At 44.0% G+C, this 24,785-nt stretch overlaps 2 protein-coding genes across 5 annotated transcripts in view; one reads left to right on the top strand and one right to left on the bottom strand.

The window, feature by feature from the left end:
* Nucleotides 1-24,785, bottom strand: part of LOC128864280 (voltage-dependent L-type calcium channel subunit beta-2) — a 112,979-nt gene that overhangs the window by 82,222 nt on the left and 5,972 nt on the right. The window lies entirely within an intron of this gene.
* LOC128864279 (protein abrupt) overlaps nt 16,755-24,785 on the top strand; it is a 134,954-nt gene continuing 126,923 nt past the window's right edge. Inside the window, exon 1 of one of the 3 annotated variants that reach the window (XM_054103864.1) lies at nt 16,755-17,550. The gene's annotated coding sequence lies outside the window, so the exon portion shown is untranslated. Of the gene's footprint in view, nt 17,551-18,579; nt 18,991-21,204; nt 21,569-24,785 lie in introns of those variants that run through there. The other 2 variants (XM_054103866.1, XM_054103867.1) reach the window with 2 other exon arrangements.

The raw sequence follows: 24,785 nt of genomic DNA on the forward strand, positions 1-24,785 counted from the left end.
AAATTTTAAATACTCACTTTCTAGCATCTAACAGGGCTCCACTCGTTATATCTGTAAAAGTTCCTCTACGAGAGCATGCTGATGACGGTGAGTTTGAATTTTGTATCTTTGTTGATACAGTGTGTACATACTGTCAAATCTAATGCTGTAGGGACGGACGGCATTTGTCTTAAATTTCTTAAAATTATTTTACCATTTGTAATACCATCACTTATGCTCATAATTAACTTTTCACTCACCTCATCTACATGTCCATACCTCTGGAAGATAGCAAATTTAATACCTGTGCCAAAAATGAAATGCTGTACCGCTCCTCAGTACTTCAGACCAAGCCACCCAAGTACTATGTGGAGATTACCGTACCGACAACCTGGCAGGAGGCATAAACTGCATTTCTGCAATGTGGAGGCTAAAAAGGGATCTCTCTGCACGAGGTAACCCACAAATCGAGCAATCGACGGCCCGGGCGTTGGATGTGCAGGCCCGAACCCCACACCCCCTATGACCGGAACTGACACCCAGGGTTCCGGAGGAAGCGAACTACTAGTGGTGAAACATGGCACATTGGCTATGCCAATCGAGAGCCGAGTGAGTGTGTGCGATACACCGTCGCCGAAACGATCCGAAGCAACTGAACAAGTTGTGGAGGAATTGGAGATGGCGGACAATCTCTTAGTAGACTCAAATGGATCTCTGGTACCGAGTAAGTCTTTGACAACGGTTAAACCTGGTGCGAATCAGGTAAGTGCCGGTAAAAAGACTGAAGTTATTGGAGATTCGAAAGCAGGTGTTGGTCTATCCGCAAGGCAGATCAAACGAAGAAGACAGAAGGCGAAGAAAGCCGAAGCATCAGCTAAGGTAAATTCTCAAGCTCCGTCAACTTCGACACCTGTAATGGAAACGGGAAAGCGTGGCAGAACAGAGGATTCCTCTGTAACGTTGGACTCTTCCGGAAATGAAACGGGGTCTGTGCCAACGACCGGGAAGAGGAGAAAGGCAAAGAAGAGGAACTTTGAGGAACTGTGCACACTCAGGCAAAGCAGACAGGGGAAAGCGGTTCCTTAGTGGAACCCTGAACTGTCGAAGCTTCGTGTATGGTCCAGAAAACTTCTTAATAAGGCCTTAAAGACCCAAACAGAAGAGGACTGGGCTAATCATCGACTTATGTAGAGAGAATATAAGAAAAAAGCACGGAAAGCCAAATTGAATCCTATAGAAATTTCTGCAGTAACGTTGAAGAAATGAGGGAAACAGAGAGACTTTGTAAGGTCCTTCATCTAGACCGCTCAGTAAGGCTGGATTCCGTTCGAAAACCTGATGGTACATACACCATTTCAAAATCGGAAACGTTTAATGCTCTGAAGAAGAGAGTGGCATCAACAATAACGGTAGCAACGGTGGAACCTCTAGGAACAGCTGGTATATTGCTAGTCGGATAGTGACAAAAGAATCGATAAGGTTTTCCTTGTCTTCCTTTGAGAACTTTAAGTCCCCTGGACCTGACGGAATATATCCAGCAATGCTTAAAAAAAAGGAGACAGGCTGATTGAGGCCCTGAAAAGGATCTTCACAGCCTGTCTTGCATTTGGTTATATACCATCCCAATGGCGACGCGTAAGAGTAGTATTTATTCTGAAACCAGGAAAAGATGACTATCCCCTAGCAAAAAGTTTTAGACCAATCAGTTTGACATCGTTCGTGTTGAAAAGTCTAGAACGAGTGTTGGAGAAACATATTAGAAACACTTAGTAGAAATCAACACGCTTACCAGAGTGGAAAATCATGTGAATCTGCCTTACATGGTCTTGTTAGCAAGATTGCAGCCGGGCTGGAAGCTGACGAATACACAATGGGCGTGTTCGGGGACGATGACAGGTGCATGAGACAAGGTCTTTCTGTTAATCCGAACAAAACAACCATAGTCTTGTTTACAAGAAAACGGAAATTGGATAGACTCAGTCTTCCAACACTGAAAGGTGTGTCACATGGTCTTTCCGATGAAGTTAAATATCTAGGAGTAATCTTGGATAAGAAGGTGACTTGGGAGACACACGTTTCACTGAAAGTGAATCGCGCATTGAGGATTTTTCAGCAATGCCGTAGAGCCTCTGGTAAAACCTGGGGTCCGAAACCTGCTGTGGTCCTATGGATACGAGTATACACAGCACTTATCAGACCAATCATCACTTACGCTTCACCTCTGGTGATGTCCTAAATGCAACAGGAAGCAATAAAAGCAATGTGTAGACTACATAAATATGGTTTCTGGCACGAAGATGGAAATTCGTGACACAGAGAAATCTTTAGGTTGCTATCTGAGCAGTATCCTCTGTTTTTGGTACCTAAAGACGACCTGATACCCACAGTTTCATTTGGAAGGAAATTTTATGTCAGATTTCCATTACGTGAGCAATGGAGCAATCCAGAATGCATGCAGGGAGGTTTGGCGGATATTTTCTTTACCGATGGGTCCAAGAAAGAAATAGGGTCTGGAGCCGGATGATTCTTAAACGATAGTAATAAGTATCACTATGCTATGGAGGCAACGGCAACTGTTTTCCAAACAGAAGTTTTTGCCATCCTGAAAGTAGCCGAATGGATAATCGAGAGGAGATGGAGCGGGAAACAGATTGGAGTTTTCAGTGACAGTCAGGCTGCACTGAAGGCCCTGGAAAACGCGAAGCAAACCTCAAAGATTGTTCAAGAATGTAAGAAGAAGCTCAATTCTGTTGCAAGACGAAACAGGCTTGTACTTATATGAGTTCCGGGACACTCCGGTGTTCACGGAAACAAAATCGCTGACGAATTGGCCAACCGTAGATCAGCGGTGCCCCACAGGGGCCAGAGTCAATAATCGGAATCAGTTCCCCAAGAATCTTGAATTGGATCAGAGATTATGTAGGCAATCTGCATAAAGAGCGATGTTCCGGTGTGAAACGCTGCAGAACTGCAAAGTGTTTTGTGACAAATCCGAACAGAAAACTGTCAAACCTTCTACTAAAACTTAGAAGGAAAGACATTCGGTTGATGGTCGGTATCATTGCATGACACAACCCATAGGGTCATATGAGAATGAGTAATATTCGTTCTCTAAAACTGGAGGACATTTACAGATTTGCCAAAGAATCTGGAAAATTTTCACAGCACTATCTCTTTCTCTGTCTCTATTCTTTCCTGTCTTTTTCTCTGATACCTTTCTCATTCCCTCCTTGACTATCCACCCCCTTTCCAGAGTTTTAAATACAATGGAACTTTTAGCCTGAGTGTTTTAGGAGCTTCCAAATCTCCTGGAGCTCCTTGGCTCGACCTTTTCAAATTTCATTTTCACTCAAGCCTAAAACCAATTACGTCAGGTGTGCCGCAGGGCTCTATTTTAAGTCCAATTTTATTTTGCATTTTTATTAATGATATTGTTGAGTGTTGTCAAAATTCGTCAATTAATCTCTATGCTTATGACACCCAGATCTACCTGTCAAGGCCAATACGTCTTATTGAAGATTTGATAGCAAGGCTTAGTGAAGACCTCACTTGTATTTCTAACTGGTCCAAATCTAACAACTTGAAATTAAACGAGTCAAAGACGAAGGTGATTGCTATTTCTCATTCAAAGTATGACCTTAGCTCTTTGCCGCCAATATTGCTTAATGAAGTAAATATTAACTTTGATGGCATAGTAACTAGTAACTAACCTGGGTTCAAGATTGTCATATGTTGACCATGTAAACTTTGTTGTAAACAAGGTATATAATAGCGGCTATTTCTTCACAGATGTTGTTCTTGAGCTCTTCTATGGTCTTTGGCTTATTAATAAAGGGTGATTTTTTAAGAGCTATAGGAAAGTTTTTCAAAAAAACACACGAAAAATTCAGAAAAAATGCATGAAATTCGTATTTAAATCAATGGTACAGTCCATATAATTTAATATTTGAAGATTATTTCATGCAAATGTTGACCGCCACTGCGCTTCAAATGGTCCACCCGCTTAGTCCAATTTTGGCATACTCTAGCTTTAACATAGCTCGAACAAAAATAATCTAAAGGCGTTATATCGCACGATCTGGGTGGCCAATTGACAGGTTCCGAACGTGAAATAAATTGTTCACCGAATTCGCATCTCAACAAGCCCATTGTTACGCGTGCTGTATGGCATGTGGCACCGTCTTGCTGAAACCACATGTCATGCAAGTCAAGCTCATTGTGGGCAAAAAAAAAGTTGGATATCATTTCACGGTAGCGCTCACCATTCACAGTTACGTAACGATTTGCAGCATATAATACCTCCAGCCCATAAACAACACCAAACTGTGACCTTTGTTCGTTTGTAAGACGATTCATGGTTAAATTATAGACCAAACTGAAGATGGTTGACAGTGAAACAAAACACAAAACGTGCGTCAGCTGTTTAAATCAACTATTTAAAAAGATAATAGCTAAAAAATCACCCGTTATAAATTTTGATTTTAAATATCTCCACAAGAAGAAGTCAGGTGGCGTTAAATCGGGCGAACGCGGTGGCCAGTCAAAATCACCATTTTTCGACATCAAACGACGAGGAAACAATTTCTTCAAAATCGATTGTGGTGCGAGCTGTGTGTGGTGGAGCGCCGTCTTGTTGAAACCAGGACTACCTCATACGCTTTCGACGAATAATTGGCATCACAAAAGTGGTTATCATATCGCGATAACACTCCTGATTGAAGGTAACAGCTGCTGAGAACGGCGATTTTGGGATGTCCTTGGCGACGTCTCAACACTGGCCCGTACAAGAGCAATATTCTCAACCGATCGCCTTGGTCGGTTTTGATTTGGCCTCTTTGGATTAGAAAGAGCATCACCAGTCGAAAACCTTTCGTACAAACGTTTAATGGTGTTCGTAGAAGGCGCACTTTTCACATTATACGCACGTTGAGTTTTCACAATTGATTTCTTTTGTTTAATGTAAATTTCAACAATTTGGGAGCGCTCGCGTGGCGTGTACTGTTCCATGGTCCTTGGACTGACGCTACCAATGCGGTATGTCACTAAGCGATCTGACGTCTCTGTCAAAAGATACAGGGTTGCCAGATGGGTCCGTCGAATATTAGCAACCCTGTATATTGTACTGCCTACTTACTGCCACGACAAACTAAATTAAATCTTGTTAGATCACTCATTGTTCCTCATGTATCATACGCTAAATTAGTATATTGCAGGCTTGATAATAACTCGAAACACAAAATGCAAATCGCTCTAAATAATTCAGTGTTTGAAAAAAGGAAATATGACCATATATCTATCTACTCAAAACAGATTCTTGGTCATACCTCGAGTCGTATCTCAAAATACGCTCTCTAATGTTCCTTCATAAATTTATATACACACAAAAACCATTGTACCTGTATAAAAACATTAAACAGTGCCAGTGCATCCGAACATTGAATCTGATTGTTCCGACTTACACTTACTATCAGAGCGCATGTTCTTTGTCAGTGCCATAAAACTATGGAATTCTATACCAACTACAATAAAGTTTATAAAACAAGAAAGGTGTTTTAAAACTGCAGTTTCTAACTATTGTATTTCTAACCTTTAACTCCCCTTCCCTTCTCCCATTCCCACCATCTTTCTCTTTTTCTCACTTACTATTTAAAGTTTTAGTCTATAAGTTTAATAGTTAAACCCTATTTTCGGTATAGCCGTCAGAGCTGTCTTCGATTTTTACATTAATTTCTTCCGGCTGTTAAAACGCATTCCCCGTAGTGGTTTTTACTCAATAAGACAATCGATTAGATGAATTCGATGACTGTTGGATGACCTTCGTTTCGGTCTTGGTTCTCGTTCACGGATAGTGATATCCAGGGATGATAGATTTCAAGGTTTGCTTGATAGCTATAGTAAAAAAAAATTAAGGGGAACTTTAGCGCCCACGTAACGTGGGATATGTTTAACAAAATTTTACTTGTGTTAGTGATATGCGAAAAAAAAAAATCAACACAGCCAATGTTCATGCCATGGCATTCGTATATCACTAACGCAAACTAAATTTTGTTAAACACATCCCATGTAACGTTAGCCCATCAGCCGATTCTGTCAAATTCGCTCAGAGCTGAATAATGGTGGGCTACATGGACCACCTCTAGAAATCTTTTCACCAAGAATGATATCGCTGCGCAACGATGCGTTATCATGGTGCAAAATCTCACAAATCCTTTTAAATTGCTTGACTTAAACGTCTCATAATGCCAAATGAAAATGCCGATTTCAAACGGCACAAATAATGATCCTTATTAACTGTGTGAAATGTCTGTACGGCGTTGGACAACAGAGTAGGTATGGACTTCGATCCAACGGTCCTTGCCATGCCCCTTGACTCCATGCCATCCAGAGTCGTGCTTGAGAAGAGATACAGTGTGGTGCTGCCAGAGGCTCAATTGTGGTCAAACTCAGAAAATGAGCTCTGCAAACACTGTTTTCACATTTTCACGGATAAAACTGCACTTTGCTCTTGGAATGCATGTATATGTGTTTCAAGCGGAGGTGCATGCTGTTCAAGAAGCGATGAACTTTGTTGTGGAAAACAGATGGAGAGGCAGATCTACATGTGTCTGCAGCGACAGCCAAGATGCGCTCATGGTTTTAGACAACCCCCAACCCCTTCAAACGTAGTCGAGTCCCGTAAATCCAGGCTGAACTATGTCGGTAGACATAATAGCCTGATGCTAACATGGGTCCCGGGACACATGGGTTTCGCGGGAAACGAGATCTCTGATTCTTTAGTCAGACTGGCCTCTGAGGTCAACTTTCTTGGCCCGGAGTCCGTTCTGGAACTCCCTTCTGCAGCCATCAAAGCCACGGTTAGCAAACGGGTTACTCTAACCAACAAGCGAGCTTGGCAGGCTGAGAGAGGCTGCAGATGGACAAAACTGATGTTACCTGTCATGTTCGACCAACTGCCGCAGTTCCTCCTGTCACTAATCCGCGGTAGGAGGCTGGTTGGACTGATGACGGGTCACTTTCTATGGGCAAAGCACATGGAAAAGGGGGGCATTTCAACAGTTCACTTTGCCCAGCATGTGGAGAGGAAGATGAAACGGTGGACAACTTTCTGTGCGTCTTCCCCGCCTTCGCTCGAATCAGGCTTTGAGGTCTTTGGCACTGATGTATTAAGAAGCGACCACCTTGGCTCCTTGGATTCACAAGATCTACTCAGATTTCTTCGGAGGTCGAGTAGATTTAAAGAAAATTAAAAAGGGAACCCAAGTGCAATGGTCAATGGGCAATTGTGTCAGAGTGCTGTACTTGCTAGTCCGTCCCGACCAAAAAAGAAAAAACCGCGGGCTTAACCAAAACCGCCCCTGCGAGAGGACTGCCCTAGTAGCATTGGATCTAAAATAAAGCTTTCGCATAGCCAGCCATGCAACGCTACTAGATGACATTTTACAGTCGACACTCCCGCCAGGGCTGAAGAGGTAGTCCGCGAACTACCTGAGTGGTCCTCATTCGTCGGTGCTATTTCGAGACCAGATATTAAAACAGGAAAATAAAGCAAGTAGTTCTGCAGGGTTGTGTCCTTTCACCCTTGCTTTTTAACTTCTACATCTCGAAACTCCCCCAGCCACCAGAGGGAGTCTCCCTGGTTGTTGTTGTTGTTATAGCAGCATAAACATTACCCATACTTACATACGGGGAATGCTGCGACCCTCTTCACCACCTGGACAAAGTAGGGCAAGCTGTAACTTAAGGTGAAAATTCTGACAGCTGGCTCTCCTTCTCCGTTTTTGCCACTAAATTACAGAATCGCAACAAGGTCCTTAAGTCGCTTGCCGGCAGCACTTGGGGCAAAGACAAAGAAATGTTGGTGTCGACTTTCAAGGCAACAGGCCAACCGATTCTAAATTATGCTGCGCCTGCCTGGTCGCCTGGAACCAATGATTTGCAGTGGACGAAGCTACAGACCTGCTAAAACACTGCCATAACCGACAGGATGTTTAATGATGTCCCTCATGTAACATCTTCACGACGAGGCCCACATACTACCTGTGAAGGAGCATAACAAACTGCTCAGCAAGCGGTTTCTGTTAGGTTGGTGTAGCAAGTCCATCCAGGAATGTCAGGAGGCACTTCCTAAATTACGCGGACGATATCCAGGACAAAACAGACCAACAGCTACTGGATCGGACAGTGGACAGACAGACAATCAACGACATTCATCGGGAGACCCTTACCACCTTCTTAAGCTCCCGACCCTCGAATGCCGTCATCGGAGTCTAACCACCATCCATCGCAGACGAACCAACTTCCTCGAGACTCCCGTGGCACAACTACGTTCTGGATACTGTAGCAGGTTAAACTCCTACTTATCCAGAATTGACCCCGACATACTAAACATACGTCCGGCACCGGTGGGGTGCCACGACACTAACCACCTTCTCACATGCCCTATCAAACCCACTCATCTAACACCCCTCTCCCTCTGGACCCAACCCGTCGAAACTGCCACTGTCCTGGGCCTACCGTTAGATGAGCTAGACGAAGACGACCGGTGATTACGCTACACTGACAGGGCAAAGGTACTGCTACAACAACAACGAGTGCATAGCACTCACCGTCATAAACACCCAGATAAACTGCGGGCTTAACCAAAACCGCCCCTGCGATTGGACTGTCCTAGTATCGTTGGACCTGAAGAAGGCTTTCGACACAGTCAGCCATTCTACGCTACTAGATGATATTTATCAGTCGACACTCCCGCCAGGGCTGAAGAGGGGGTCCGCAAACTACCTGAGCGGTCGTCACTCGTCAGTGATTTTTCGAAATCAAACATCAAAGCAGAGGAAGATAAAGCAAGGTGTACCGCTGGGTGGTGTCCTTTCTCCCTTGCTGTTCAACTTCTATATCTCGAAGCTCCCACAACCACCAGCGGGAGTCTCCCTGGCCTCATACGCTGATGACTGTACGATAATGGCGTCGGGCAATGACATCGATGGCCTGTGCTCCAAAGTGAACAACTACCCTCACCGACCTTTCTCCCTTTTTCACTGCGAGGAATCTCCAACTTTCCCCCACCAAGTCCACGGCGACCCTCTTTACCTCCTGGACAAAGGAGATCAAGCTGTCCCTTAAGGTAAAAGTCGACGACACACCAATTCCGACGGTAAATAACCCCAAAATTTTCCTTCTCTGCGCATACAACCGCAATTGCCACAAAAGTCCAAAATCGCAACAAGGTCCTCAAATCGCTTGCCGACAGCACTTGGGGCAAAGAAAAACAACTGTTGCTATAGACATTTATGGCAATTGGTCGGCCGGTTCTAAACTATGCTGCGCCTGTCTGGTCGCTTGGAACTAGTAACACGCAGTGGATAAAGCTACAGACATGCCAAAATATTGTCATTCGGACAGCGACCGGTTGCCTTCCGATGTCCTTCGTTCAACACCTTCACAACGAGGCACAAATGCTACCAGTAATGGATCATAAGAAACTGCTCAGCAAGAAGTTCCTGCTGGGATGTTACCACAAGTTTCACACCTGCAGGCACCTGCTTGATCCCTAGCCGCCTCCCAGGCACGTCAGGAGACACCTCTTAAACTACGCCGACGAAATCCAGGGCAAAACTGACCGCAATCTACTGGACCTGGCAGTGTTTAGACAGTCAATAAACGACATTCACCACCTTCTTAAGCTCCCGTCCTGTGAATGCCGTAATCGGAGTCCAACCACCAAGAGCTCCAGCTTCCTCGTGAGACACGTGTAACACTGGCACAATTACGTTCTGGATATTGTAGCAGGTTAAACTCCTACTTATCCAGAATAGTCCCCAACATACCAAATATATGTCCGGCATGTGAAGACACCCCGCACGACACTAACAACCTCTTCACATGCCCCCTAAAACCGACTCCGGAATCTGGTATCAGTCCAATGCAATTCCTGCAATGGCTGGTGCCATTTTCGGAGATGTTCCGGCCTGCGCACCACCCGTGAGTGGACAACTGCCTACGTTGCCCCCTACTGCAGAGCTCTGCACCCACTACCGCCCCCGGGGGCGCAGCCGCCCACCACCATCAGGCCGCAACAACCACAGTGGATTGCGCAGCAGGTCCAACGTAGACAACCCCACGCGTCCCTCACCCCCCGGATTACACAGACCTCACCGAGAAGCTTCAAGCCTCTCCAGTTTAACTGCAACGGACTTACGAGTAAGGTCGACGAGATAGTTGACTTTATGAGCCGGCACAGTATTAAAATAGCTGCGGTCCAAGAAACAAAGTTGCACGCTAGGTCATCCCTGATCACCAGGGATGGCTATAACGTGCACAGACACGATCGCGAGCGAGACAACGGTGGTGGCCTAGCGTTTATAGTCCACCACACAGTGCAGTATCGTCTCATCGATGAAGGAATCGACCGCAGGGACAGCACCTTAGAATGTTACGGCATAGCTGCCCGGTCAGGCGATTCCGAGCTCGAAATATTTAACGTATATATACCCCCTGGACCTGCTGCCCGGCAGAATATCACCCTGATATAGGTGCGCTCATCAGAGGTGAAAACCGATTGGTTGTAGGTGACTTTAATGCGCATCACGATCTTTGGCATTCAAGCCTGCCAAATGATCGTAGGGGACAGCAATTGGCAGAGCAGATAGTCGACTCGACTTTCACCACTGTGAACGACGACGCCCCACCAGGGTAGTGGGCAATTGTAGCAGCTCGCCTGACCTAACAATAGCTAGCGCGGGTCTGATAAATAGCGACTGAAGACCTGCAACCTCACCTCTGGGGTGAGTGAGCTCTGGTCCACCGTTAGGTCCCTGTCGAACCCGACGAAGCACAACGACAAGGTGGATATCACCTTCAACGGTCGTACTTCGTCGGACCCGAAGAGATGCGCGAGCGATTTTAGCCGGCTTTTCATACTGCATCCTCCGGGCGACAGAACCAAACGTCGTGTTACCAGAAGGCTGCACAAACTGACGAACGACAGTGCGCCTCTTAATTTCTCCGGTGATGAGGTTCAGGGGGCCATCAACAAGTCGAAATCATCGAAAGCCATTGGCCCTGACGGATTAAACGCATTCCCGTGGCAGCCGGTTCTACGTTACCGGAATGACTCGGGTTTTTATTCCCGACCAAGGGCTGCCGCCCCAGTATACTAGCCCTGTTTAGTGTACCGTATTTTACCCTAAATCTCTCGTCACAGGAGCAACTCATTGCAGCCAGTTTGCTCCAAATACTTCTCAGGCCTTAAGACACACAGGGAGTGGTCCACAAGGTATGTGGCCACGTGTTGCTCCCGCTCACAAGCGGTCCCCGCCCCCACGGCTACACTGCCCTCAGTGTCGGCACATCACACTTCCGCCACTAACAACACCTCAACGGTCAGGAGCCCCCAAGAGCAACACAACTCCCTCTCCAACCCACAACCCTCCTGCTCTTACCCCAGTGCGGGGACAAACCAGCAGCTCTTGGTCCCCCGCACAGTCTGCTCCGTGTGCCAGACCGTAGTTCCTCGGAACTTGACAACTGTCTAATGCAATTCTTGCAGTGGCTGGTGTCATTTTCGGAGGTGCTCCGGCCTGCACACCACCCGTGAGTGGGCACGCGACTACGTTGCCTCCTGCTGCAGAGCTCTGCACCCGCAACCGCCCCCCGTGGCGCGGCCATCTGACAACATCAGGCCATTCCCCATTTTGCGGAACGCACAGCAGGACCAACGCAGACAACATCACGCATCCCTCACCCCCCGAATTACGACGACACTCCCGCGAAGCTTTAAGCTTCTGCAACTGAACTGCAACGGACTCACGAGCCAGATTGACGAGATAGTTGACTTTATGAGTCGGTTCGGAATCAAGATAGCTGCGGTCCAGGAGACAAAACTGCACGCTAGCTCACCCCTGATTACCAGGGACGGCTACAATGTGCACCGAAAGGACCGCGAGCGAGACAACGGTGGTGGCCTAGCGTTCATAGCATTCAAGCCTGCCAAATGATCGTAGGGGACAGCTATTGGCAGAGCAGATAGACGATTCGACGTTCGGCACTGTAAACGACGACGCCCCCACTAGGGTAGTGGGCAATTGTAGCAGCTCGCCTGATATAACAATTGCTAGCGCTGGACTGATAAATAGCATAACCTGGCGACCTATGCTATCGCTTGCATCAGACCACTTGCCCATTATCATCTCGATCGAGAGACCTGCCGACTTTGTTTCCGCGGATCACCGGTCATACATCAACTTCAACAAAGCTGATTGGACAAGATTCGCGGAATGTACTGAGAACATCTTCGCAGCCCTACCCACTCCCACCGATGTGCGCGCAGGCGAACGCGCATTCCGCAAGGCGATTACAGCCGCCGCGGCTCGCTTCATACCTGCTGGACGGATCCGGGAATTACGTCCCAATTTCCCAGCCGAAGCAGCCGTAATGGCAAACGAGCGTGACCGCCTACGCCAGGCCGATCCCGGGGATCCTCGTATAAAGGATCTCAATTTGGAGATCCGGCAACTGGTCACCCAACATAAGCGGACCAAATGGGTAGAGCATCTGAAGTCCTGCAACTTCATCTCTGGTGTGAGCAAGCTCTGGTCCACCGTAAGGTGCCTGTCGAACCCGACGAAGCACAACGACAAGGTGGATATCACCTTCAACGGTCGTACTTCGTCGGACCCGAAGAGATGCGCGAGCGATTTTAGCCGGCAATTTATATTGCATCCTCCGGTCGACAGATCCAAACGTTGTGCCACCAGACGGCTGCACAAACTGCTCTACAACAGTGCACCGCTTGCTTTCACCAGTGACGAGGTTCAGGAGGCCATCAAACACATGAAACCATCTAAAGCCATTGGCCCCGACGGACTAAACATGCTGATTTTGAAAAAGCTGGGTCCATTGGGAGTAGAATACCTCACAAAGGTCTTCAACCTGTCCATGGCCACTCTCATCATTCCTGATAAGTGGAAATTAGGGAGAGTGGTCCCACTGCTGAAGCCTGGGAAACCCGCCAACCAAGGGGAGTCTTATCGTCCGATAACTCTCCTTTCCCCAGTAGTGAAGACACTTCAAGCCCTTCTACTCCCACTCCTCACTGAACACCTGACTCCAGCCTCGCACCAGCATGGTTTCCGTAGAGTGCACAGTACCACCACGGCACTCACCGTCATAAACACCCAGGCAAACCGCGGACTAAACCAAAACCGCCCCTGCGAGAGGACTGTCCTAGTAGCGTTGGACCTACAAAAGGCTTTCGATACAGTCAGCCACGCCACGCTACTAGATGACATTTTACAGTCGACACTCCCGCCAGGGCTGAAGAGGTGGACCGCGAACTACCTGAGTGGTCGTCACTCGTCGGTAATATTTCGAGACCAAACCTCAAAACAGAGAAAAATAAAGCAAGGCGTACCACAGGATGGTGTCCTTTCACCCTTGCTTTTTAATTTCTATATTTCGAAACTCCCCCAGCCACCAGAGGGAGTCTCACTGGTCTCATATGCCGACGACTGCACGATAATGGCGTCGGGCAATGACATTGATGGCCTATGCTCAAAAGTAAACGACTACCTCGCCCGCCTTTCTCGCTTCTTCACTGCGAGAAACTTAAAACTTTCTCCCACTAAATCCACGGCGACCCTTTTTACCACCTGGACAAAGGAGGTCAAGCTGCCACTTCAGGTGCACGTCGATGATACCCCAATACCGACGGTAAACAACCCCAGAATTTTGGGAGTCACCTTTGACAGCTTGCTCTCCTTCTCAGCGCACACAACCGCTATTGCAACGAGAGTACAGAATCGCAACAAGGTCCTCAAGTCGCTCGCCGGCAGCACTTGGGCAAAGACAAAGAAATGTCGCTGCTGACTTTCAAAGCAATAGGCCGACCGGTTCTGAACTATGCCGCGCCTGTCTAGTCGCCTGGAACCAGTGATACGCAGTGGACGAAGCTTCAGACCTGCCAGAATACTGCCATCAGGACCGCGACAGGATGTCTCCTGATGTCCCCTATCCAACATTTGCACGACGAGGCGCACATGCTCCCGGTTAAGGAGCACAACAAAATGCTCGGCAAGCAGTTTCTGCTTGGGTGTCACCGTAGGCCTCACCCATGCAGACACCTGCTTGAGCCTGAGCCACCTCCCAGGCACATCAGGAGACACTTCCTCAACTACGTGGACGAGATCCAGGACAAAACGGACAGACCACTCCAGGATCAGACAGTATACAGACAGGCAATTAACGACATTCATCAGGAGACCCTTACCACCTTCCTAAGCTCCCGACCCGCGAATGCCGTTATCGGAGTCCAACCACCACCTATCGCAGACGAAGAGCTCCAGCTTCCTCGAGAGTCCCGCGTAATCTTGGCTCAATTGCCTTCTGGATATTGTAGCAGGTTAAACTCCTACATATCCAGAATCGACCCCGACATACTAAACATATGTCCAGCATGTGAAGGTACCCCGCACGACACTAACCACCTCTTCACATGCCCCATCAAACCCACTCATCTAACACCTCTCTCCCTCTGGACCCAACCCGTCGAAACTGCCACTGTCCTGGGCCTACCGTTAGATGAGCTAGACGAAGACGACCGGTAATTACACTACACTGACAGGGCGAAGGTACTGCTACAACAACAACAACAACGGATTAAACGCGCTGATGCTGAAGCATCTGGGACCCCTGGGAGTAGGATTCCTCACAAGGGTCTTCAATTTGTCCCTGGCCACTCTCATCATACCTGACAAGTGGCAAGCAGGGAGACTGGTCCCACTACTGAAATCTGGGAAACCCGCCAACCCAGGGGAGTCTTATCGGCCGATAACTCTCCTTTCCCCAGTAGTGAAGACACTTGAAGCCCTCCTACTCCCACTCTACACGACACACCTAGCCCCAGCCCCACATCAGCACGGATTCCGACGAGTGCACAGCACCACAACTGCACTCACCGCCATAAACGCCCAGATAAATCGCGGGCTTAACCAAAACCGCCCCTGCGAGAGGACTGTCCTAGTAGCGTTGGACCTAAAGAAGGCTTTCGATACAGTCAGCCATTCCACGCTACTAGATAATATTTATCAGTCGACTTTCCCGCCAGGGCTGAAGAGGTGGTCCGCGAACTACCTGAGCGGTCGTCACTCGTCAGTGATTTTTCGAGATCAAATATCAAAGCAGAGGAAGATTAGGCAAGGTGTACCGCAGGGTGGTGTCCTTTCACCCTTGCTTTTTAACTTCTACATCTCGAAGCTCCCCCAACCACCAGCGGGAGTTTCCCTGATCTCATACGCTGACGACTGCACGATAATGGCGTCGGGCAATGACATCGATGGCCTGTGTTCCAAAGTGAACAACTACCTCACCGGCCTTTCTCCCTTTTTCACTGCGAGGAATCTCCAACTTTCCCCCACCAAGTCCACGGCGACCCTTTTCACCACCTGGACAAAGGAGGTCAAGCTGTCCCTTAAGGTAAAAGTCGACGACACACCAATTCCGACGGTAAATAACCCCAAAATTTTCCTTCTCTGCGCATACAACCGCAATTGCCACAAAAGTCCAAAATCGCAACAAGGTCCTCAAATCGCTTGCCGACAGCACTTGGGGCAAAGGAAAACAACTGTTGCTATCGACATTTAAGGCAATTGGCCGGCCGGTTCTAAACTATGCTGCGCCTGTCTGGTCGCCTGGAACTAGTGATTCGCAGTGGACAAAGCTACAGACATGTCAAAATACCGCCATTCGGACAGCGACCGGGTGCCTCCTGATGTCACCCATCCAACATCTTCACAACGAGGCACAAATGCTCCCAGTAGCGGAGCACAACAAACTGCTCAGCAAGCAGTCCCTGCTGGGATGTTACCGCAGGTTTCACCCCTGCAGACACCTGCTTGAGCCTGAGCCGCCTTCCAGGCACGTCAGGAGACACCTCCTAGACTACGCTGACGAACTCCAGGACAAAACTGACCGAAACCTACTGGACCGGACAGTATTTAGACAGTCAATAAACGACATTCACCCGGAGACCGTTACCACCTTCATGAACTCCCGTCCTGTGAATGCCGTAATCGGAGTCCAACCACCACCTATCGCAGATGAAGAGCTCCAGCTTCCCCGTGAGACTCGTGTAACATTGGCACATTTACGTTCGGGATATTGTAGCAGGTTAAACTCCTACATATCCAGAATCGACCCCGACATACCAAACACATGTCCTGCATGTGAAGGTACCCCGCACGACACTAACCACCTCTTCACATGCCCCCTCAAACCGACTCATCTAACCCCCCTCTCGGGGAAATCCCCATTTGTTCTCCCGCCCCTTTTAAAAAAAGGGGTATAAGGGGGGGTAGAGGGGTGTATCCCCATCTTAAAACTGAAAACAGAACCTGCCGGAGGCTCATAGTTTTTAAGTTATTTGAGTTTAAAAATTGTAAAATTGACCAAGAATCCTCCTATTTTGGTTACTACAACCAGCCGAAGTGCTGCCAGACATCGTATAAATAAACAATTTTAGAAGATAATAAATGACTAGAAATACAAAATTTTACAAATTATTTCTATATTATATACCTCTATTCATATATATATATATATATATATATATAGGTATATTTATGGATATATGTATATATTCATATACATATATATATTAGTGCTTGATTTTCAGTAAAGTATGTTTGATTGTATGCATTTTGAAAATATGATATACATATATATATGATATATATATTTTTAATTCCAAATTTTCACTATATTATGAATATATGATATATATATATACATATATATATTTAAAAAAAAAGAAAAAAAAAGCGCCGCAGGCGAAAATTTGGAATAAAAAATCGCGCGATTTTTAATTCCAAATTTTCCCTATATTATGAATATATGATATATATATATACATATATATATTTAAAAAAAAAGAAAAAAAAGCGCCGCAGGCGAAAATTTGGAATAAAAAATCGCGCGATTTTTAATTCCAAATTTTCCCTATATTATGAATATATTATATATATTCTTTTTTATATATTAAATATCTATATATAAAAAAGAATAATTAAAACATTTTGCGTAAAACTTTTTTCTGCGTAGGCGGCCTACGGCCGCACTTCAAAAAAATAACCCTTAATAGTGCAACACCGTCTCCGCTGCACATAGGAGTTTTACGTGAAGCGGAACTGTATTTCGAAAATCATATCGATATTGTATTTATATATATTTATGAACTCAATATATACACCTTAGAGGTTGTAAACCCCCATTCCTTCATTATTCTAACAGAAAAGAGTGTGTGGAAATTATGTTCCTATGTTGCTTCGTTTTCAATCGCATTCTATTATTTTTTTTTTATTTTTTGCTTCTGGCAGCACTCCATTCAGCCATGCTTTTCAGTTATTGTAAATTTAGCTGGCATATTTGGAGTTAGCAATTTAAAAATGCAATATAAATGGTTAATTTGTGGTATAAATAAATAAAAAGAGTTAAAAACGTGTGTGTATGTTAATATAGTTTCAATATTTATTAAAATAAATGTGATAAATGCACTTATTCTATCAAAATTTGGTGAAGGTAAAAGACAAATTTTATCAACAAATAACTTAAAAACTATTATTAACAGAATAGTGTTGGTGCTAGTTTTAGCAAAATAAGCACGAAATGAACATCTCCTGTGAATTTCATTGAAAAATTCGTAATATTTCTCTCAAAAGAAGTGATGGGAGAACACATGGGGTCGGAGCCCCCCTCTCCCTCTGGACCCAACCTGTCGAAATAGCATGTTTCCAGGGCCTACCCTTAGATGAGCTAGACGAAGACGACCGATGATATACTTACACAGACAGGGCTACCTATGCTGTTAAAACAACAACAACAACAAGAACTCCAGCTTCCCCGAGTGTTCCGCGTAACCTTGGCACAATTACGTTCTGGATACTGTAGCAGGTTAAACCCCGACATACTAAACATATGTCCGGCAGCGGTGGGGTGCCACGACACTACCACCTTTTCACATGCCCCACCAAACCCACGTATCTAACACCTCTCTGCCTCTGGACCCAACCTGTTGAAACAGCAAGTTTCCTGGGTCTACCGTTAGATGAAGACGACTGGTGATTTACACTACACTGGCTGGGCAAATTATAGAGCTACAACAACAACCCGCGTTACTTTAGCGTTCAGGATATTGTAGTAGATTCAATTTCTACTTAGAATCGAACACGTTACTTTGGCGTTCAGGATATTGTAGTGTATTCAATTTCTACTTAGAATCGAAAGTTATTATTAAAGAACTAATTTGAAAATTGGAATTTAATATTACTGGTAAGTATCTGCTTTACGGTCTGTATGCCAAAATTTTTCAATCATATATTATTTGTTTTTAAGGTGTCCGGTCGCACTTTTCCGGAGAGTGAAGTTTTCACTTTTAGAATGTGGGAAAAAACTTACCCCCTTATCACTTTTTTTTCAAAAGTTGTGTCATTAATATAAAATGTCCACCTTTTTTTCTAGAGAAACGGTGCGTATTCATTACTTATACCCTAAAGTCAACACATATTACATCCGATGTATTTGATTTAAATTTGGAAGTGGTGATAATAACACAACAAATATTTTAATTCTAAATAAAGGGAACATTTTTTGTAATTTCTTAATTTTCTTGTTCAGAAAGCAAATACAAGAGGATCAAATCAAGTTGTCTATACTGATCTTCTAATAACAAGAGTTGTCACGAATTTTACTCATAGGTAATGACTTTGTCCCAGAGGGTCACGGGCTTAGAATCAGCCTAAGATAACGGATGCCTGTCATAAAAGGCCAGTAAAATCCACACCTCAACCTGTGAGATAACCATTAACTAAACACTACTAGGCGAATAAAATGACGAATCGGGAACAGAAACGGCTTGTAACGATGGAAAATAGTTGAATTTATAATAAAATTTATTGACGAAGTTGGGTTCAGAGAAATAGTCTGAATAAAAAGAATATAGCACCCCGCGATAGCCCCAAGGTAAAACAATGAATCAAGTCTCTCTAAATGTAAAAACGGGGTTTATGTATATGCATATACATATATATATAACAATAAATATACGCAATACCTATAGAAAGCAATCCATATGCACATGTATACGATTTTTTTCTTATATTATATTTGGAGTGGAAACATGCCTTTTTTGAAACATAAAACTGTCCACTGTGTTATTTATTCACTTAATTACTGAAAACGCTATACCGGCTCTTTTCAACACAGATTAAAAAAATTACACATATCACTTAATTTAAAACAATTATAATTAGAATTTATTAACTATACATAGACATGAAATCCTGCGAAAACTTCAATACGAATAGGAACGTTCCGATACAATTAAATACTAGTAAATATAATCGATACTTCCAAGTAAAAGTATCGATACCATTTATTCCAAGCCTTTTTGGGTATCGGCACTTGAAAGTCTGATGAAAGAATCCACACAAGACGAATTTATAGAAGGTGAGTTCGCTAGAGCAGCAACAATATATAAGAATGACGAAATATCAAGAATTATAGAATAAAAGATTGCAAGGCGAATTGAGTACTGGAGATGTAGCTAAAAAAACCCAGTTACTTAACTCTGACGTCAGCACCCTTCGCAATACAAAACAAACAAAAGGAGGAGAAATTACATGTGTGTGAAAATTCAGTTAATGGTTTGGTAATATTGTGATTTGTGAGATTAGAACTAAACAAACTAATACAAACGTAAAGCCGCGTGTTAAATTGTTAAACCACAAATGAATATAAAGGCTCCAAATGCAGTTTTTTGCGTTTTTATGCGGAAAACGCCTGGCAAGAAAGTTTATTTATAGACGTGCTCTTACTACACGGCGAAAAGGATTCAGAACGTGCAGCCAGTCTCAAACTTTTAACCGGCTGTCAGCGAATTCGAAATATTTAGCTATTTGGCTGGCCTTACGGGGGTCATGACCGTGGTTTGTTTATGAAAAAATTCAGATTGTGTTGGTGGTATACGAAAAACTCTGCACAGCTGTCGCTCATGTTACTCGTTGTAGTGTGAACAAGGCTTGAATGGGCGTCCGGCGAAAAAAAAGTAGCGGGTTTCATTTAGGCATTCTGTACACCGCCAATAACATGTACGAGATGTGTTAAAAAAATAAGGTAAATTTTCAAAATTCGCGGGCTACCTACATTCGACTCTCGATTATAATTTTTTTTTATGTTGACACACTCGTCTCGAAAATATGTTCACGGTTTTAGCAACATAGCATGTTTAGTTTTTTTTGAGAATAATTATATTAAATAAGACAAGTGTTTTGCAGTTTCGGCAATTTTCTGCTATCGAAAAAAATGGATCAAAGAAGTTGCATCAACTTTTGTATAAAAAGTGCTCAAAAACATTTGAAATGTTGAAAGTGGCATATCGTGAGAGTACTCTGAGTCAAAAAAATATTTACATGTGGTACAAGCTTTTCACAGCTCTGGACGCCCCAGCACTTTAACAACCGATGAAAATGTTGACAAAGTGAAGAAAGTTGTTATGGAAATCATTGAATAATTGGAGAAGTTACTGAGGATGACAGCATATCGTTTGGCTCATACCATGCAATCATTTGGGAAAATTTGGGCATGAAGCGTGTGGCAGCGAAGTTCGTTCCAAAATTACTGAATTTTGCTGACCAAAAACAAGGTCGCGTAAGTATCGCTCAGGAACTGTTGAATGACGTCAACGATGTCCCAGATTTGCTTAAAAGAGTCATTGCTGGTGACGAATCATGGGTATATGGTTATGACATCGAAAGCAAAGCCCAATGGTCCCAATAGAAGAGTCTAGGAGAGCCAGAAGTGGATAGCAGAAAATCGCAAAACACTTGTCTTATTTATGCCTCTCACAAACAAACTAAACATGCTGTATTGCTAAAACTGTGAACATAACACTGTGAACGAAACGAGTGTACCAACATAAAAAAAAAAAAAAGAAACGAAAGTAGAATGTACGTAGCCCGCGAAATTTGAAAACTTCCCCTTATTTTTTGAACACACCTCGTACACGTTTTGTTTTTATGATACTATTTGGTGGTTCAAAATTTTAATGAGAATATAAACCAACAAATAAGGCCGCGAAAAAAAAGACAGGGCACTGCACAGGGTAACAAAAAATATGTAACTGTATACAACTTCTCTGTGCAATTAAATGAATGTAAAATTTTTTTAGCGAATGCTCTTATTTTGTGATTGTTGTGTGTGTTCTGTCGCTCGGCTATTATAGCCCTGCATCAGCTAGGAGCAGGCAACAGCGAGATAGCACGAACGCTTGGAACTGCACATTCATTGGTTTCTCGTGCAATCAAACGATTTAAGGAGCTTGGTAATGAAGGTGACCGTCCTGGAAGAGGAAGAAAATGAACTGTTAACACTTCCAACAACCGAAAAATTATCAAAGAAAGAGTTCAACGAAATTCTATGGTCTCGATGAAGAAAATTGCTCATGAGACAGGCATCAATAGTGAATCAGTTCAGCAAAAAAAGAACTTGGACTTAAACCTTATAAACTACAAAAATGCCAGCTGCTCACGGAGGAAAACAAGTAAGTAAGACTCGAAATATGTCGCTCACTCCAACTTCGGGCCGCAGGTACGGACTGGGAAAAAATCGTCTTTACGGATGAGAAGTTGTTTGCCGGTGGACTCGCTCACAATCATCAAAACGACAGAAATTGGTCTACAGAAGCCCCTGGACGATGAGTGGACGTTTCAACAGGACTCGGCACCAGCCCACAGAGCAAAAACAACCCAAGAGTGGTGCAAAGTCAATTTTCCCTCTTTCATTACTTCCCAAGAATCGCCACCCTACTCACCGGATCTGAATCCACTAGATTACAGCGTATGGTCTATTGTGGAAGCAAGAACCTGTGCAAAACGCCATAAAACTTTGGGATCGCATAACGGTAGACGAACTACGGCCTATAGCTCGGCGGTATCTATGTTGACGCCGATTTTCCTTTCTTTTGTCTCAGACATTTACTACCTCCTCGTCCTCTTTAGACTCGAGAGGCTATGCATGTACCAGAACCGGCGCTTGACGAAAGGTGTCACGGACTTCTCTCTGATCCAGGCGTGTGCTGGGAAATTTCGGATTATAATAGCGAAGGACTTTTTCCATGTCCTCTGGAGTGAATACTCATAGGGGAACCAGACACAGATACGCGGACGCTGGGACAGATCCTTTTTTTCACAGCGACCAGCTTTTTCTCACTACTTTCAGCATGGCTCGCTTCACCCACAAAGGCAACTGCCGCTCTGTATATTACTTAAAAAACGCGCATATCGTCAGCTTGAAATTACTAAATTGCCACCCGATCCTTTCACAGACCCCTCTTCACAAAACTGCAGAAACGTCTTAAACCACTTCATTTTATTCTTACCTTGAAATGGCGCTGTCTTCCTTGTTGTTGTCGAAAACCCCAAGGATAACGCACCCCGCCTACTTAGCGACTTTGTTAAATGATTTGAGAATTTTTCTCCAGTCTTAGGTCTCCTTACGAGGGAAACTTACTTCTCTTGAGCGCAATGCCGTATGACCCCGATTCCAATGACGGTACTCCGTTGCCTTTCTCTGCACCACTGAATATCATCCTTTTCGACCCAAGCATTCGTTAATACTTTTTAGATAACTGTGAAACATTTTTGGCCTATAGCATTCCAGGATTTTTGTAGCTATACGCTGATCAGAAAAAGCGTTCCTGCCTTGCTCTAGCTGCCGTTTAGGCCAGAGGACCCCTGAAAAGACGTCCTCGAAGCCCCCGGAAGACTTGGGGACCCTTACTGTTACTGGTCATCCCATCGTTGCCTACCACATCAAGCGGAACCGCTTGCGGCTCTCTTCCTATCAGAAGCGGACTCCCGCCCACATCCTCGGGGACAATGTTGGGGGTCGACCCTTTTGCACTGCGAATGGTATCGACCCACGAGGCTGCCCGGGTCAAGCCAGTGAGAAGAGTGTGAGTGAGTGAGGAGGTTTTGTTATTCGGCTCCGAGTCATTTGAAATGTGATACAATTTCAATTATTTGGTATGGAAAGTGAAATTCATTACTAGTTTTAAGGGTTTTTTGCAATTATTCTGAAGAGCACACATTTGAAAACTTTGATAATTTAAAAGGGTTCTACCTTCCCCTCTTATCAAACCCTCATATCCTTCAGAGGTCTTTTAAAATGCCGATACTCCTTTCAACAATGCACCTCACTGCAAATGGCTTCACTGGTTTCACCACAAGCCTTCTATATGGCGTTATGCTCCATGGTTCAAGAGGATAACCGGAGCCCGCCAATTAAGTACAAAGAAAGCTTTATTAGGTATTCCCTATTTAAATTTATTATTTATTATTTTAAATGAAATATATTGTAGAATACCTAAAATCCAGTTGTTTCCATTTTGGTTTTATTGAAGTAGACTCTCCAGCACGATCCTTTGATTCTAATGTTTCAATATATTCCAATAATTTTCTATTCGCTATCACAAATCTTATAAGTTAATTATTAGTTGGAAGTATTTCTTGATACGGTTTCTGTAGTCCAATATATGTTCCAACAACAAAAAAAGAATTCTTAGTTTTCAAGCATTTTTCGTAACTTTACATTTCCTTAACTTATCTGGGTATTATATACTTATTTATAAAATAACCACTCCGGGATGTAGCGATCACGATAGCGCTGTTGGGAGAATCCGGCGGAGCAATGAGTATCTTGCCGATGTAATAGTCTCAAAAGAGAAGGTTGCATGGGTAATCAAATCATTTTCACCTTTAAAATCTTCAGGCCAAGATGTTACAGGAAACTTTTGGTAATATTATACCATGGCTAAGAAAAAATTTCAAAGCTTGTCTAAACCTATGTTATATTCCAAATAGTTGTTAACTTGTTAGAGTCGTCTTCATAACAAAGGTAGGGAGAAGGGGGCATGCATCAGCGAAGGACTTTAGGTCAATTAGTCTGTCGTTCTTCCTTTTAAAAACATTTGAACGGCTTTTAGACATACACATGAGAAGCTCGCTGGAGAGCTCTAGTATATCAATTGCGCAACATGCTTACCTCAAAGGCAAATCGACGGAGACAGCGCTTTACGAGGTAATGTTTGCAGTTGTTACGTTAAGTATGTCTGCTGTGCTTCCAACTAGTTATGATATACCTATATGTATCCTGTTTTTCAAGCTGCGCTTTATCTGCAACGGCAATGCCATGACATTGGCGATGATATTCGCCTAGGTCTTAGGTATTCAAAAATACAATAAAAATTTTGTGGATTTTTTAGTGTCCGGATTTCAGTGTCCACTGCTGTATATTTTGACAGATTACACGATCGTAAAACATAAGCTGCTTTGAGCATTCTTTTGCAGGTCGGTTGCAAAGAATACATTACGGAATATAAGATAATCTCTCTATAGTTTAAATAACTCTTCTGGTTTTCATGTTAATTATAATCATTATTTGAGTATCATCAACCAATATTTTGTAACCATGGATCTTGTTCATAACCGTCGTGAAATACTTTTTTGTCACATGCTGGTACTTTGCATATTAAAGTGGCGGAAAATTAATCGTCCATTTTGTTTTTGAATAAATTCGTTATTAAAAAATTATTTTAAGTGATGGAAATCTCTATTGCGACCCTTAAAATATTTTTCGTTATGTGGAAAAGAATATCATTTTCTGTATTCATGTTGAGTTGCCACTCAAAATCGTTCTCTTCGTTTTGGGGATTCTGGATGGCTTAATAGTAATTCATATGCGACTGACTCTTCTTTGTG

The sequence above is a fragment of the Anastrepha ludens genome, chromosome 5, assembly GCF_028408465.1.
Source record: "Anastrepha ludens isolate Willacy chromosome 5, idAnaLude1.1, whole genome shotgun sequence".
Lineage (NCBI taxonomy): Eukaryota > Metazoa > Arthropoda > Insecta > Diptera > Tephritidae > Anastrepha > Anastrepha ludens.